Below are 13,298 nucleotides of genomic sequence, written 5' to 3'. Positions count from 1 at the left end.
CCACACAGCTGCTAAAAATGTATTAGTTGAGGAAATTGTCTAAGGTGAAGTCTGTACTGTATGGGAACCTGTGCTTGAATTCAAATGTAAATATAAATAGCTCACAGGGATTTTTTTCTCCCTCTGATAAAATGTCAGAGAGATTATTAGGAGACCAATTTACAAGCAGCCTTTACATTTAATTGGATAAATATATAATGCACAGAAAAATCAAGACAGTAAACCAGTTTGGTGATTTAGTCGCTCAATTGTGTCTGAGTCTTTGTGACCCCTTGGACTACAGCCCACAAGGTTCCTCTGTCCATAGGATTTCCTAGGCAAGAATACTGGAATGAGTTTCCATCCTTCCTCAGGGGATCTTCCTAACCCAAGGACTAAACCCAAGTCTCCCACACTGCAGGCCGTCTCCTGCATTGCAAGCAAATTCTTTGCCAAGCCACCAGGGAAGCCCCAAATTTAATATTAGAAGTGATTAAAGGTAATAATGTAGTATTTCCAGAAGAAACATGCTAGAATGTTTAGCAAAATTAGTCTTTATGTTCTCATGGATTTTATAGAAAATATTACATAAAGTAGTATCTCAACTATTTAGAGTCACATGAAATATTTATCACCACTTTATGGACCGATAAAAAATAAAAAAAGAGTACAGAATAAAGTGTGACTGATAAAATAACAAAACAGTTATTCTGCATGTGTTTCCAATCATGAAATTACTAGAGTTCTTATATTTTTAGCTAAAAGTGAAGCGAGTATTCCTAAATTACTAAACTTAGAACACGCTAACTCATTATCGAAAGTGTGGACTCAAAGTACTTATCCCCAAGTGATGATGTCCTTTAAAACTCATGGTACTTCCTCTGGGGTAAGGAGGCCAGAGCCACCATTTAAAAAAAAGAAGGAAAAGGAGGTGGTGGTGGGTGGAGGAGAAGGAGGAGGAGAAGAGAAAGAAGATTACAACAAAACAGAAGGGGAAACCATATTCTCAAGAGCTGGCCAAAGACTTTTATAAAATGAAATGACTGGTGTCTAATGCAACACGGTAAGTTGGCACATTTCTTTCTTTTGCAACACTTTTCAGTAACTGAAACAAAAGCAATTCTAGATAGACTCAAACATGCCTTTTGCTAAAGAAAACAGAAGTCAAAATGATTCAAATGTTATACACTGCTCCACTATAAGAGTTTCCAGATTTTATTATTGGAAATAACAAGCATATCCATTGGGTAGGCTGGACATCACCTCCTTAAGGCTAGTGAATATTTTTATAAATATTTTATAAATATTCTAATGAAATTAGAAAGAAAGCAGATATCAGGCAAACAGAATAAGGAACATGCTTTAAGACACAACGGGAAAATCAACTTATGAAAACATGGAAGTTCAGTGTTGATTTAGTCCTGAAGATTGAGAACATAAAAAAAAAAATCAATATTTCTTACAAATGTAAAGAAGGTCCTAATTAGCTTTTTTTTAAATTGAAGTATCTGTAAACAAGACAAGAAGCCAACCCTCAGAATAGGAGAAGATATTTGTGGATTTAAACAAAGATTTAACCTCTAAAATATGCAAACATCTCATGCACCTCAATATTAAAAAAAAAAAAACAGCCAAATCAAAAAAATGGATGGAAGACCTAAATGGACATTTTTACAAAAAGACATACAGATGGCTAAGAGGCACATGAAAGATGCTCAGTAACATTAATTATTAGAGAAATGCAAATCAAAAACTACTAATGAGAGCTTTTAAAGTAAACCCTTAACTATTGGTTGGCTTGCGTGACTTCACCCAAGGTACTTTTTTCATTTCCCTAAAAGTACAGGGGGCACTGAGATTTATGAACTTGCCAGGAGGAATGTAAAAACTTAATTATGTTTATAAAATACTTTGGAGGCATTTTTAATACAATTTTAGAGGAAATCACCATGTTTATTGTCTAAAAATGTATTTGCCCAAATATATTTGAAAATCTACAGAAAATCCTTAAAATAGAGTTGTTGTGTAAGGGCTGGTACCAAGGTCAGGGGTGAAGCTGTCAGACACGCTGGGCTGAGCGGAGAGACCGTGTGGAGAGGTGGCCTCGAGGGGCGCCAGGGACAGGGCAGAGGGGCAAGTCCGTTTCAGGGTGTCTGTCCCTCCCCATTTCCTTTCTCTGTTTTTTAGGCACAGACGAGAGAAGGAAGGAAATGTGGCGATGTGAGAGTGGCGACAGGGAAGGAGAGGAATGTGAGTCTAACACAGGTGCCGGGAACCAGCGCAGATCAGAGATGAGCGGCGCTGCCTGGGGTCCTGGGTGCCAAGCCTGCCAGCGGCGAGAACTTGCGCGCAAGTCAGTCTTGGGGGAGCAAAAAGGACTATTTTCTTTGAGAATGAATTGCAATATATGGACTACGCAGTGATCAAGAGAATCACAGTCACATACATAACTCCCTCGTTCTTAGGTGAATTTATTTAGATACTGGTCTAAATGCGATGTCCTTTTCTCCTGAATCATACATGGTGAACAGCTCACCGCAGTGACGCGGCGTGCCCTCCTGTCCTGATGTATATGTCCACACCGAGTTCTGCCTTTCTCCCCGGCCCCCTCTTCTTTAAATCCTTTATCTCTATGTGACGTTTACAAATTGAGCAAAGAACTGAAAAATGAGAAGTTAAGCGTGCCGTAGACACAACAGATCTATCTCACAGTTTTAACTAAAAATAAAGCAGTTCGATTGATTGAATGATACCTTGCTTTTTGCACTTGGGCAAGTACAAGCTTTCACACATTGTCTGGCACATAGTAGATAATCAATACATATTTAAATAAGGAAGACTTGTGTAGGTGGGGTGGGGATACTTCCTTCCATGACCATCTGGTGGCTCGGGCTTAAAATAAGACAGGCCCGAGTTTCAGTCTGGACTCTGCTACTTTATGAGCTGTGACACTGGGCAGATTGCTTGATGCCTCTGAACTTCGGTGTCTTCATTTGTAAAATGGAAATGTGGTTAACATCATAAGGTTGCTGTGAAATAAATGAGCTTATGTATAAAGCTCGCTTAGTAGACTGACTGGGACTTAATAATAGACCAAGAAGTGGGAGGTGTAATGATGGCTATGCCAATGCTGATGGTAATGATTCCTGAATACAAGTGACTCAGGAATTTAAAAAAAAAAACCCTCGGAGGGACCTCCCGGGCAATCCAGGGGTTAAGACTCTGCACTTCCAATTCAGGGGCACAGGTTCAACCCCTGGCTGAGGAACTAAGATCCCACAAGCCATGTAGCCAAGAAGTTTTATAAATAAATGAGTAAATCAGGTCTTTAAAAAAAAAGTGGGTTTCCCTGGTGACTCAGACAGTAAAGAATCTGTGCAATGCGTGAAACTCAGGTACATTCCCTGGATCAGGAAGAACGCCCGGAGAAGGAAATAGCAACCCACTCCAGTATTCTTGCCTGGAGAATCCATGGACAGAGGAGCCTGCAAATTCCACGGACAGCCCATGGGTTCACAAAGAGTTGGACACGACTGAACGACTAGCACTTTCACTTAAAAAAAATACTTTGTAGTTGAATAGAAAAACATTAAAATTCTAATTTCATACTGATCAGCTTAAAAGTTTAGTAAATATTTTTTGTATATCTGTCATGTTTTTGACATTCTGCAAAGATAAAAGAAAATCAAAAAAGACAAGACCATCTCCAAGGAGTATGCATTCTTGCATGGGAAATAAATATATAAGTAAAAAGTAATAATAATAAAATAATACCAGCTTAAGGGCTACCTCTTTCTCTAAGCTATAGTTCCAAATAAAAAGTTTGTTAAGATAATCTAGGTACGAAGAGAAGGAAGGATTTACAACAGCACTGCTTTTTCCTTCCCCACCCAGGAAGGAAGTCAAAGTATTCCCCCTACTGCAAAGTAACAAACATCAGGACAAAAGGAAAGACCGCTTTAGGGGGAGACCCCACTGACAGGCAGCAATTGTGCAGAAGTCCCAAGCCTTTCCTGCTGGCTCCTGCATGACAGAGACAGGGGAGTGCCTGCTCAGATGAGATGACCCCCCTGCCACACTTTCAGTGGAAATGCTGTCAGGTTCCTGAGCGCATTGAAAACGACGATCCTTCACAACTGAGTGAGCAGAGAGAACTTCAAGGTTAATAACACAGCAAAAATTACCTGTGAGCTATTCTAGATTTCAAAAACCATCTCAGCTCCTCACTTTACAGAGGCTACCCAAAGCATATCTCACTCTGGGTTAATGAGATATTTCTCACTTTTCTCTGTAAACTTGGCAATGGAAGCAATCATCACGCTTTCCTGCTCACTTCAAAAAGCATCACAGACACTAATTTAAAAATATACATGCAATCATTCAGGTGAATTTAGTGATCAGAGGAGATCTGTCATTCACAGCAACTTAATCCTGGTTGGCTTATTTACAGATTCAAGTTACCAAATATCTATGTGAAAACTGAAGCAGAAATGAAGGAAAGCTATGTATCTTTACTATTTGCATCAACCCTTACCATATGACAACTTGAAAAATACATAGCAAGGAGGGGTCATTAATTTTTCTCTGAATCTTACTTTTTACCCTTCTAGTCATAAGCAGCCATACAGAAATGAATGAGTAAGAACAAAATATATGAGATGCATCCCCTAAAGGACCTAATTTAACCTAGAAAACTCTAAGCCAGTGATAAAGTCTCTCAGCAAGCAAAACAACCCAAGTTTTCTTAAAACTTATGTTTATTTGTAAGATGAACTGAAACAGAGATTATTCATATGATCCACAAAAATACATACAATTTATAAAAATAAATGAGATTAGAGCAAGTGAGAGGCTCTGTGGCTAGAAATGGTATCTGTCCTTAAAATAAATGCCACAAGGACTCATATATTTGCCAGGAGAGGCCGAACTTTGAGAATTCTGATGCCAGTTGATAGAAAAAATGCAATCCATTTCACAACATTTCCAAAATCTCTTCCCCATCTAATTCTCTGGTATTGAAAGCTGTTGTAAATTCTTTAAGATTTGAGAAGCTATTACACTGTATAAGATATTATACCTTGGCAGCAATTAACAATTAGCTGAAGCAATACTAAATTATAGATAGTGGTGTGTGTGAGTGAGTGTACAGTGTTCGGACAGAGTTTGGGAACCTGTTAAAAAAAGGAAAGAAAGACACAGGAGGTTAGGGCACAGCAGATGCACTTCACCCGGAACCCGGGTGCCTGTCCTTCAGAAGACGCATCTGCAAGGTGGGAGCGATGCTGTGTTAAGGGTCTCACAGAAAAACTGAACAAAATATTAACACAAACTGATATAAGCAAAGGACATCGACTATGGTGTTGTAACACATGGGTATGAATCTTCCCCCTGGATCTTAAATGGAAAGACAGCGAACCACTTCCTAAACTACCCAGGTACTTGTGAAAGACAAATGAAGTAACATGCGTGTTTCTGTAATAAAGCATTTCTGTATGCTTTTCAACAACATAATATAAAACAAAAAATGGATGTTAAAGTTCTATGACAAAAAACCAAAAGATATGCTTACACAATCTTTTAGTCATCAGGAGAAAATCTACTCATCCCTGATAGGCTCCAGAAGATCAATTTTGGCTGGAGCTACCCATTTACTGGAGGACAAGCATGTGCCCGGTATGCTTGTTACACCACAGGATAATAAGATGTATCTATTTTATTTTCCACTTATGCTGATATCCTAAAATATTAGGTGGTAGTGTCCCCACATTACCAAAAGAAGTGAGAGGCTGTACACAGGATTTCTAAATGAGGTCAGCAAAACTGGTTTTGCTCACTCTGAACCCTTCACCCACAGTGAGGTTATAAAAGGGTGGGGTTGGGAGGTTAAGGGTGGTGGTTTCAAGAGGAAAAAAAGGCTTGGCTTTCTCATCAAGCCCAGGAAACCAGCCTTTACTAACACACAGTGTCCTTTGGAAACTTGGGGAAACCAGTCTAAACAGTGAGCGCCAGTGGCTGACCAGTAGCTCTGCTGGTGCAGTTAAGAGAGACTGTTGTATTGACCATGGCCAGCAAGGAGTCTGGAGGTGTTCCCTGCAGACTCTACAAAATCCAGGCCAACAAGGGAACCAGTGTGGGGTTGTCCAACATCCTGTACAAGGGGGAGCCCCGCAGGGCTGAAGTGACCCCCTTAGAAGAAGCAGAAGGTGTACACTGGATGTCTCAGGGATGAAGAGTCATAAGCTAAAGATGAACACGGCATCCCAGGTCAAGAGAACAACAGGCGATAAAGCCCCTGGGACGTGTGCTGTGTGCTGTGTGTGCACAGGAAGAGGTCTTAAAGAACTGAAAAAGTGTCCCCAGAGAGAAAAACATCACCATGACCCCAAAGCACACGTCATGTTCTGAAGATTTAATGCTCAGATGGCCCAGCCATCAGCCAATCAGAAAAGGGCAGTGACCAACCAGAATGGCTTCTACCACTTGGCTGGAACAGCAGGTAGCAACCTCACTTCGGCTTTGCTCCCAAATGCCGGCAGCTTATGGTAATACTCGTCAGCCAAGAACTTCTCCACCCGGTATCTCTCCTCTCTCCTCCAGGCTTAGCCCTGGAAGAGCCTGGGACAGTCTAATGGATGGCAAAGAGGAGACTGTCCCACAACAGAGGCCAAACTGGGCCACTGCTGTGGGAGGGAAGCAGGTGTCATTTCAGAGGAAGACGGAAATTGCGGCTATTACATTGCACCGCATCTTCGTTAACCTAAGCTACAGTAATGGAAAGACCTTTCCATTACCTGGTGTTGACCCAAAGTGTCACAGAACTTGACCCAGATTTTCCCCAAGCAGAAGGAGAGGACTGACCCTGTAACAGTGGGTTGGAACAGGGGGTGACGTTGGGTGGGGAGGTAATTCAGTAAAACAATCGCAGTTACAGGATGTGCAGGTAACAGTTCTGATGTCTTCAGAATTTCTGCCACAAAACTCTTTCCTCAAAAGAAAGTTGATGCAAAGCTCAACATGCAAAGCAGATGATCACAGAGTTGCTCTAGTTGGGAGAGGGGTGGGGAGGGGGACAAGGAGGACTGGTGAATATCAGTCCCCTAAAGATGCTGAAGGTCAGGTTAAAAGGCAGATAGGGCATTGATCTCATAATTATATTTTTAATTCTTTTCTATTTTTATTTGAGAGATGAGGATTCAGCCTCTCCACAAGTTCTGAGGAAAATTGTTAATGAGGCACCTTCTCTAAACACATCAATGAAAGCTGTTACACTTCATCCTTCATATTTGAAAACAACTTAGATGCCTGGGGTTACACTTAAACACCTGAGGCAGCACATACCAGTTTTCTAAGGTTTATACCTTACAGGTCTGTTGACTCCTTGTGAGTGTTTCAGCCTTTTTTCAAAGCATTTGTTCAGACAAATCATGTTTAGAGTTGCAACTTAAGAACCAACTCCATACCAGTTACAGATGGAGAAGCTGGAGCTAGAAAACAAATAGATGGAACACTGCTCAGTAATAAAACGTAACCAACTACTGATAAATGTGTGTATCAACTTTACCAACATGGATGGACCCTCAAGGAAATACGCTAAGTGAAAAACAGTCAATCTCAAAAAATATTTATTGAATTCTAATACTGATACCATGTTCTTGAAATGACAGAATTATAGAAACACGGAGCAGATTAAAGGTTGCTGGGGGTAGGGAGAGAGGTAGCTGTGATGGTAAAAAGATTGTACGAGGGTATTCTTGTGATAAAATGGTTCTGTATCTTGACTGCTTCACTGTGTGGTTGTTCCACAAATCTACACGTGCGATAAAATCGCACAGAACTAAACACTCATATGCAAATAAGTACATGTAACACTGGTGAAATCCGAATAAGGTGAATTGCAGTGATATAATTAATACTCAATTTCTTCATTTGTAGCATGGGGATAAAATTTCTGCCATGCCTACTTCATTGTATGTGAAGAATAAATAAGAGGCACTTGTAACAAGGAAAATTAGGAAGTATTATATAGATATATCAAGGTATCTAATAAGCAGAGGCATTTGGCTATAATCTTTCTGGTCACTTGCAACTGACGTCCAGCACCACAGCTGAACTGCTGGAGGAGTTTCATCCCTATCGAACTAACCATGAGTGGTCTGGTCACCTGTGTCAAACAGCACACACCAGTGACTTTGTTACAGAAACACTGGGAGAACTGTTAAGGGCCTAAACATTCCTTAAGGATTCTAGGTATCTCTTGTTGCCTTCCATTTCAGTGTAGAATTTAAAATTATATACCACCACCATCTTCAACTTGACTTTCAAAGAAAGCTATTGGTTTTCTTGTTATCCCCACCCTACTATTGTAGGTAGGTCTGGTATGACTGTGTCTGCTGTTTGATTAGCCTGCCAGGCTCCTCTGTCTACGGAATTTTCCAGGCAAGAATACTGGAGTGGGATGCCATTTCCTTCTCCAGATAGCATTCCAGCATGGGTAATTTAACCAAATTTGGTTCCAGGTACCTAGGAAAGTCCTCGACTTCATGAAACCTTTAAACGAGAGGGCAAGGGACTTCCCTGGTGATCCAGAGGCTAAGACTCTGAGCTCACAATGCAGGGGCCCAGCTTCAATCCCAGGTCAGAGATACAGATCCTGTATGCTACAGCCAAGACTCCGTGCAGTTAAGTAAATGAATGAATACCTTTATAAAAAAATCGTTTAAATGATGAGAATGGACTTCTTTGCATTTTGCAGTTTCATTCATTCAACACGCACTTGATATTCTAACTGTGTCCAAGGACCTGTGCGTAGGAACAAGAAGTATGCCATCAACAGGACAGGGAAGACTGCAATGGTCCTGTGACTTCCACTCTTGTCGGAGTAGGTGACCTGTGCAGAACAGCACACAAACGTGTATTTTTCACGTGTGTGCTTTCTCATTACAGAGAAATTTTGGACTGGCCAAAAAGTTCGTTCAGGTTTATCCACACCAGCTTACAGAGAAATCCGAACGAACTTTTTGGCCAACCCAATATTCAGACCCTCTCTTTTTGTAACATTTTCATAAATCGAACAAGTAACATCACACATTTTCTGTTCTATGGCATTCTGTTTAAATTTTGACAGCATGTGAGGAAATAAAGCCATTTAAAGATACCAGACTGTCATTTTACAAAGAAAATAAACACAGCCAAACTTTTTTTAAGAACTAACTTTTCATTTTTGAAAGATGCATGCCCCACCCCCACAGAGATAATATTAACAAAGCAAGTGCTGTTACTGACTCCGGTCCTCCGTTCTCTGTGCCTGCTCCTTGTGGGAGGAGCATTATTCCCTCAGCTACGTTTGCCCAAATGACTCAGTTTGCCTTGCCCTCCTCCAGGGGGTCTTCCCAACCCAGGGATTGAACCCAGGTCTCCCACATTGCAGGCAGATTCTTTACCAGCTGAGCCACCAGGGAAGCCCAAGAATACTGGAGTGGGTAGCCTGTCCCTTCTCCAGCGGATCTTCCCGACCCAGGGATAGAACTGGGTCTCCTGCATTACAGGTGGATTCCTTACCAACTGAGTTATGAGGGAAGCCCGTTGAGATGTTAGCAAACATGATAAGAAAAGTCTTTAATAAGTCTATTATTGGGCTGGCTTTATGGTGCCTTTGCCATGGTCACAGAATCCAACTCAGATCAGCATATACAGAGAGACGTATGGAGCAGAAACGCCTCCGGGTCAGCTTCCCGTGAACCAACCAGACGGGGCAGACCCTGAAGATGCAGAAGCCAGTGAGCCTAGTCAAAGGCCCAGCGCAGCACAGCTAAGCCCAGGCTGGATCTTGGATTAGCTGACCTCCCAACCAGCCCATAACTTGCCAGCTATGTTAACCAACAGACAACTAACAGAGCAGGCAAGTCTGTACTACTGATAAAAAGAACACTGATATGAATTTACTGCCAAACAATTACTCTGTGTTGTTAATTTCAATAGCTTCATTGTCAATTTCACTTGTTTCTCAAGGCTCCTCTATGCAACAGTTTGGATCAGTACAACTAATAATATGCCAGAAAGGCTGCTCATCAAGAAGTTGTGACACACAGAATATTGAATAAGTGTGTCTTATTCCTAGTACTATAGCTATAATTCTACTCTTCCCCCTATGCCCAGGAGAGCATTCTAACAGCTTTCAGTTCAGTTCAGTTCAGTCGCTCAGTCATGTCCGACTCTGCAACACCATGGACTGCAGCATGCCAGGCCTCCCTGTCCATCACCAACTCCCGGAGTTCAGTGAGACTCACATCCATTGACTCAGTGATGCCATCCAGCCATCTCATCCTCTGTTATCCCCTTCTCTTCCTGCCCCCTAATCCCTCCCAGCATCAGGATCTTTTCCAATGAGTCAGCTCTTCACATCAGGTAGCCAAAGTATTAGAGTTTCAACTTCAACATCAGTCCTTCCAATGAATATCCAGGACTGATCTCCTTTAGGATGGACTGGTTGGATCTCCTTGCGGTCCAAGGGGACTCTCAAGAGTCTTCTCCAACACCACAGTTCAAAAGCAACAATTCTTCAGCACTCAGCTTTCTTTATAGTCCAACTCTAACATCCACACGTGACCACTGGAAAAACCATAGCCTTGACTAGATGGACCTTTGTTGACAAAGTAATGTCTTCTGCTTTTTAATATGCTGTCTAGGTTGGTCACAACTTTCCTTCCAAGGAGTAAGCGTCTTTTAACTTCATGGTTGCAATCACCATTTGCAGTGAATTTGGAGCCCAGAAAAATAAAGTCTGACACTGTTTCCAGTGTTTCCCCATCTATTTGCCATTTCCTTCTCCAGGGGATCTTCCTGACCCAGGAGTAGAACCCGTGTCTCCTAATTATAGGCAGATTCTTTACTTTCTGAGTCACCAGGGAGGCCCCAGAAAGCTTCCTGACGCTTCTTTATAATCCCACCCTTCCCCACGCCTCCTCCCACTCCTACACAGCCACTGACTGGCCAGAGGCAGTTTTAAAATGTTACATGTTCTACAGGCAGCTCTGGATGTGTGCCACCCAAGTGACCAACGCCAGTGGCCACGACCCCTCACATAAAAAGAACCATTGCTGAAGTAATCCACCAAATGCCATTTGGAGAACATGCTACTCATAACTTTCTTAATTGAGTTTCCCAAAGGACATGTTCTTAAAAGCACAAAAAAGGTTCGTGTCTCAAATTGAAGTCAACCCTAACCACTAAGGTCTTAACCCTGATAAACGGCATGCCTTACGATTCAGCTCCAAGTGCTTGTCATCTTATTAAACACAAAATGCTATAGTCAAAACAATATGTATCCATTCCAACTTCACTAATTACAAAGTGTGTCATTTTGACAATTTATTCAGCCTTTCTGGGTTTTAATTTCCTATCCACAAAGTAGGAATAAAAACATCTACCTTGCAGAATTGTAGCGATTAAATAAACTAATATAAATGAAATGTCAAAAACAGCATTGGATACATGGTTACTCAGTTCAGTTCAGTTCAGTCACTCAGTCGTATCTGACTCTATGACCCCATGGACTGCAGCACACCAGGCCTCCCTGTCCATCACTATGTCCCGGAGTTTGCTCAAACTCACATCCATTGAGTCAGTGATGCCATCCAACCATTTCATCCTCCGTTGTCCCCTTCTCCTACAGCCTTCAATCTTTCCCAGCATCAAACGAGTCAGCTCTTCGCATCCAGTGACCAAAGTATTGGAATTTCAGCTTCAACATCAGTCCTTCCAATGAACACCCAGGACTGATCTTCTTTAAGATGCACTGGTTGGATCTCCTTGCAGTCCAAGGGACTCTCAAGAGTCTTCTCCAACACCACAGTTCAAAAGCATCAGTTCTGTGCTCAGCTTTCTTTATAGTCCAACTCTCACATCCATACATGACCACTGGAAAAACCATAGCCTTGACTAGATGGACCTTTGTTGACAAAGTAATGTCTCTGCTCTTTAATATGCTGTCTAGGTTGGTCATCACTTTTCTTCCAAGGAGCAAGCGTCTTTTTATTTCATGACCGCAGTCACCATCTGCAGTGATTTTGGAGCCCCCAAAAATAAAGTCTCTCACTTTTCCACTGTTTCTCCATCTATTTGCCATGAAGTGATGGGACCAGATGCCATGATCTTAGTTTTCTGAATGTCGAGTTTTAAGCCAACTTTTTCACTCTCCTCTTTCACTTTCATCAAGAGGCTCTTTAGTTCTTCACTTTTTGCCATAAGGGTGATGTCATCTGCATTTCTGAGGTTACTGACATTTCTCCAGGCAATCTTGATTCCAGCTTGTGCTTCATTAACTGTCAATTCTCCTCTCCTTTTCTTCTTTCTATGTAATCAGAGTAAAGTTGAAAGAAGAATATGGGTTTTCAATTATGTGATAGTCTGAGGCAAAATCCTGAGGCTCTCTAGGATCCTCTGCCTCCTTTTCTCTAAAAAGGAGACAATAAAAATCTTTAGGAACAATCACAGGGCAAGAGAAACCCAAGTCACTTCCATTCAAGCTATCTGGTATATCAAAATTAAAGAAACAGCTGACAGTGTTATATAAACCCTTTTATTTTTATTTTTTAATTTTATTTATATTAACAATTAAAATTGGGAGATAAAGTTTTCCTCAACTTCATCAATCTATCACAGAAGATAATCTCAAAGGTAATTTAAAAGTCCAATGTAAAAACATTTGTACTTGGAGACCTAAGGCAGGGCAAAAAGTGGCTTCAAAGAGTTCTGAAGATTTTGTTATGAGGTGGGCATAACATATGATGACTTGAGGATGCCTTTGAAAGTTAAAATAGGTACCAAAGAATAAAATTATATAATGAGTATAGCATATTTTTTTTTTATTGACTCGTTTTACAATATCAGTGAACCTACAGACTTCCATTTTCCCAAAATTATTTTGAAACATAAAATTATTTCTTTGAGATGGCATCTATATATTACCAGAAATAAAATAACCTAAACACAATGATTTTTCATTATATTTTCACACATTTGTTATATACATAGCCATGACACCACCCTTATGGAAGAAAGTGAAGAGGAACTCAAAAGCCTCTTGATGAAAGTGAAAGCGGAGAGTGAAAAAGTTGGCTTCAAGCTCAACATTCAAAAAACGAAGATCATGGCATCTGGTCCCATCACTTCATGGGAAATAGATGGGGAAACAGTGGAAACAGTGTCAGACTTATTTTTGGGGGCTCCAAAATCACTGCAGATGGTGACTGCAGCCATGAAATTAAAAGACGCTTACTCCTTGGAAGGAAAGTTATGACCAACCTAGATAGCGTATTGAA

The 13,298-nt window shown here is 41.0% G+C and overlaps 1 protein-coding gene and 1 non-coding gene across 2 annotated transcripts in view; both read right to left on the bottom strand.

Annotated features, from left to right (window-relative positions):
- The window catches only part of KCNH8 (potassium voltage-gated channel subfamily H member 8), a 503,960-nt gene that overhangs the window by 473,042 nt on the left and 17,620 nt on the right, over positions 1-13,298 (bottom strand). The window lies entirely within an intron of this gene.
- Positions 8,938-9,001, bottom strand: MIR2285E-1 (microRNA mir-2285e-1). The gene has a single exon (NR_107728.1). It is a non-coding gene; the product is annotated as a microRNA mir-2285e-1 (primary transcript).

This window comes from Bos taurus, chromosome 1 (assembly GCF_002263795.3).
Source record: "Bos taurus isolate L1 Dominette 01449 registration number 42190680 breed Hereford chromosome 1, ARS-UCD2.0, whole genome shotgun sequence".
In the NCBI taxonomy this organism is placed as follows: domain Eukaryota; kingdom Metazoa; phylum Chordata; class Mammalia; order Artiodactyla; family Bovidae; genus Bos; species Bos taurus.
This window is presented reverse-complemented; position numbering and strand designations above follow the sequence as displayed.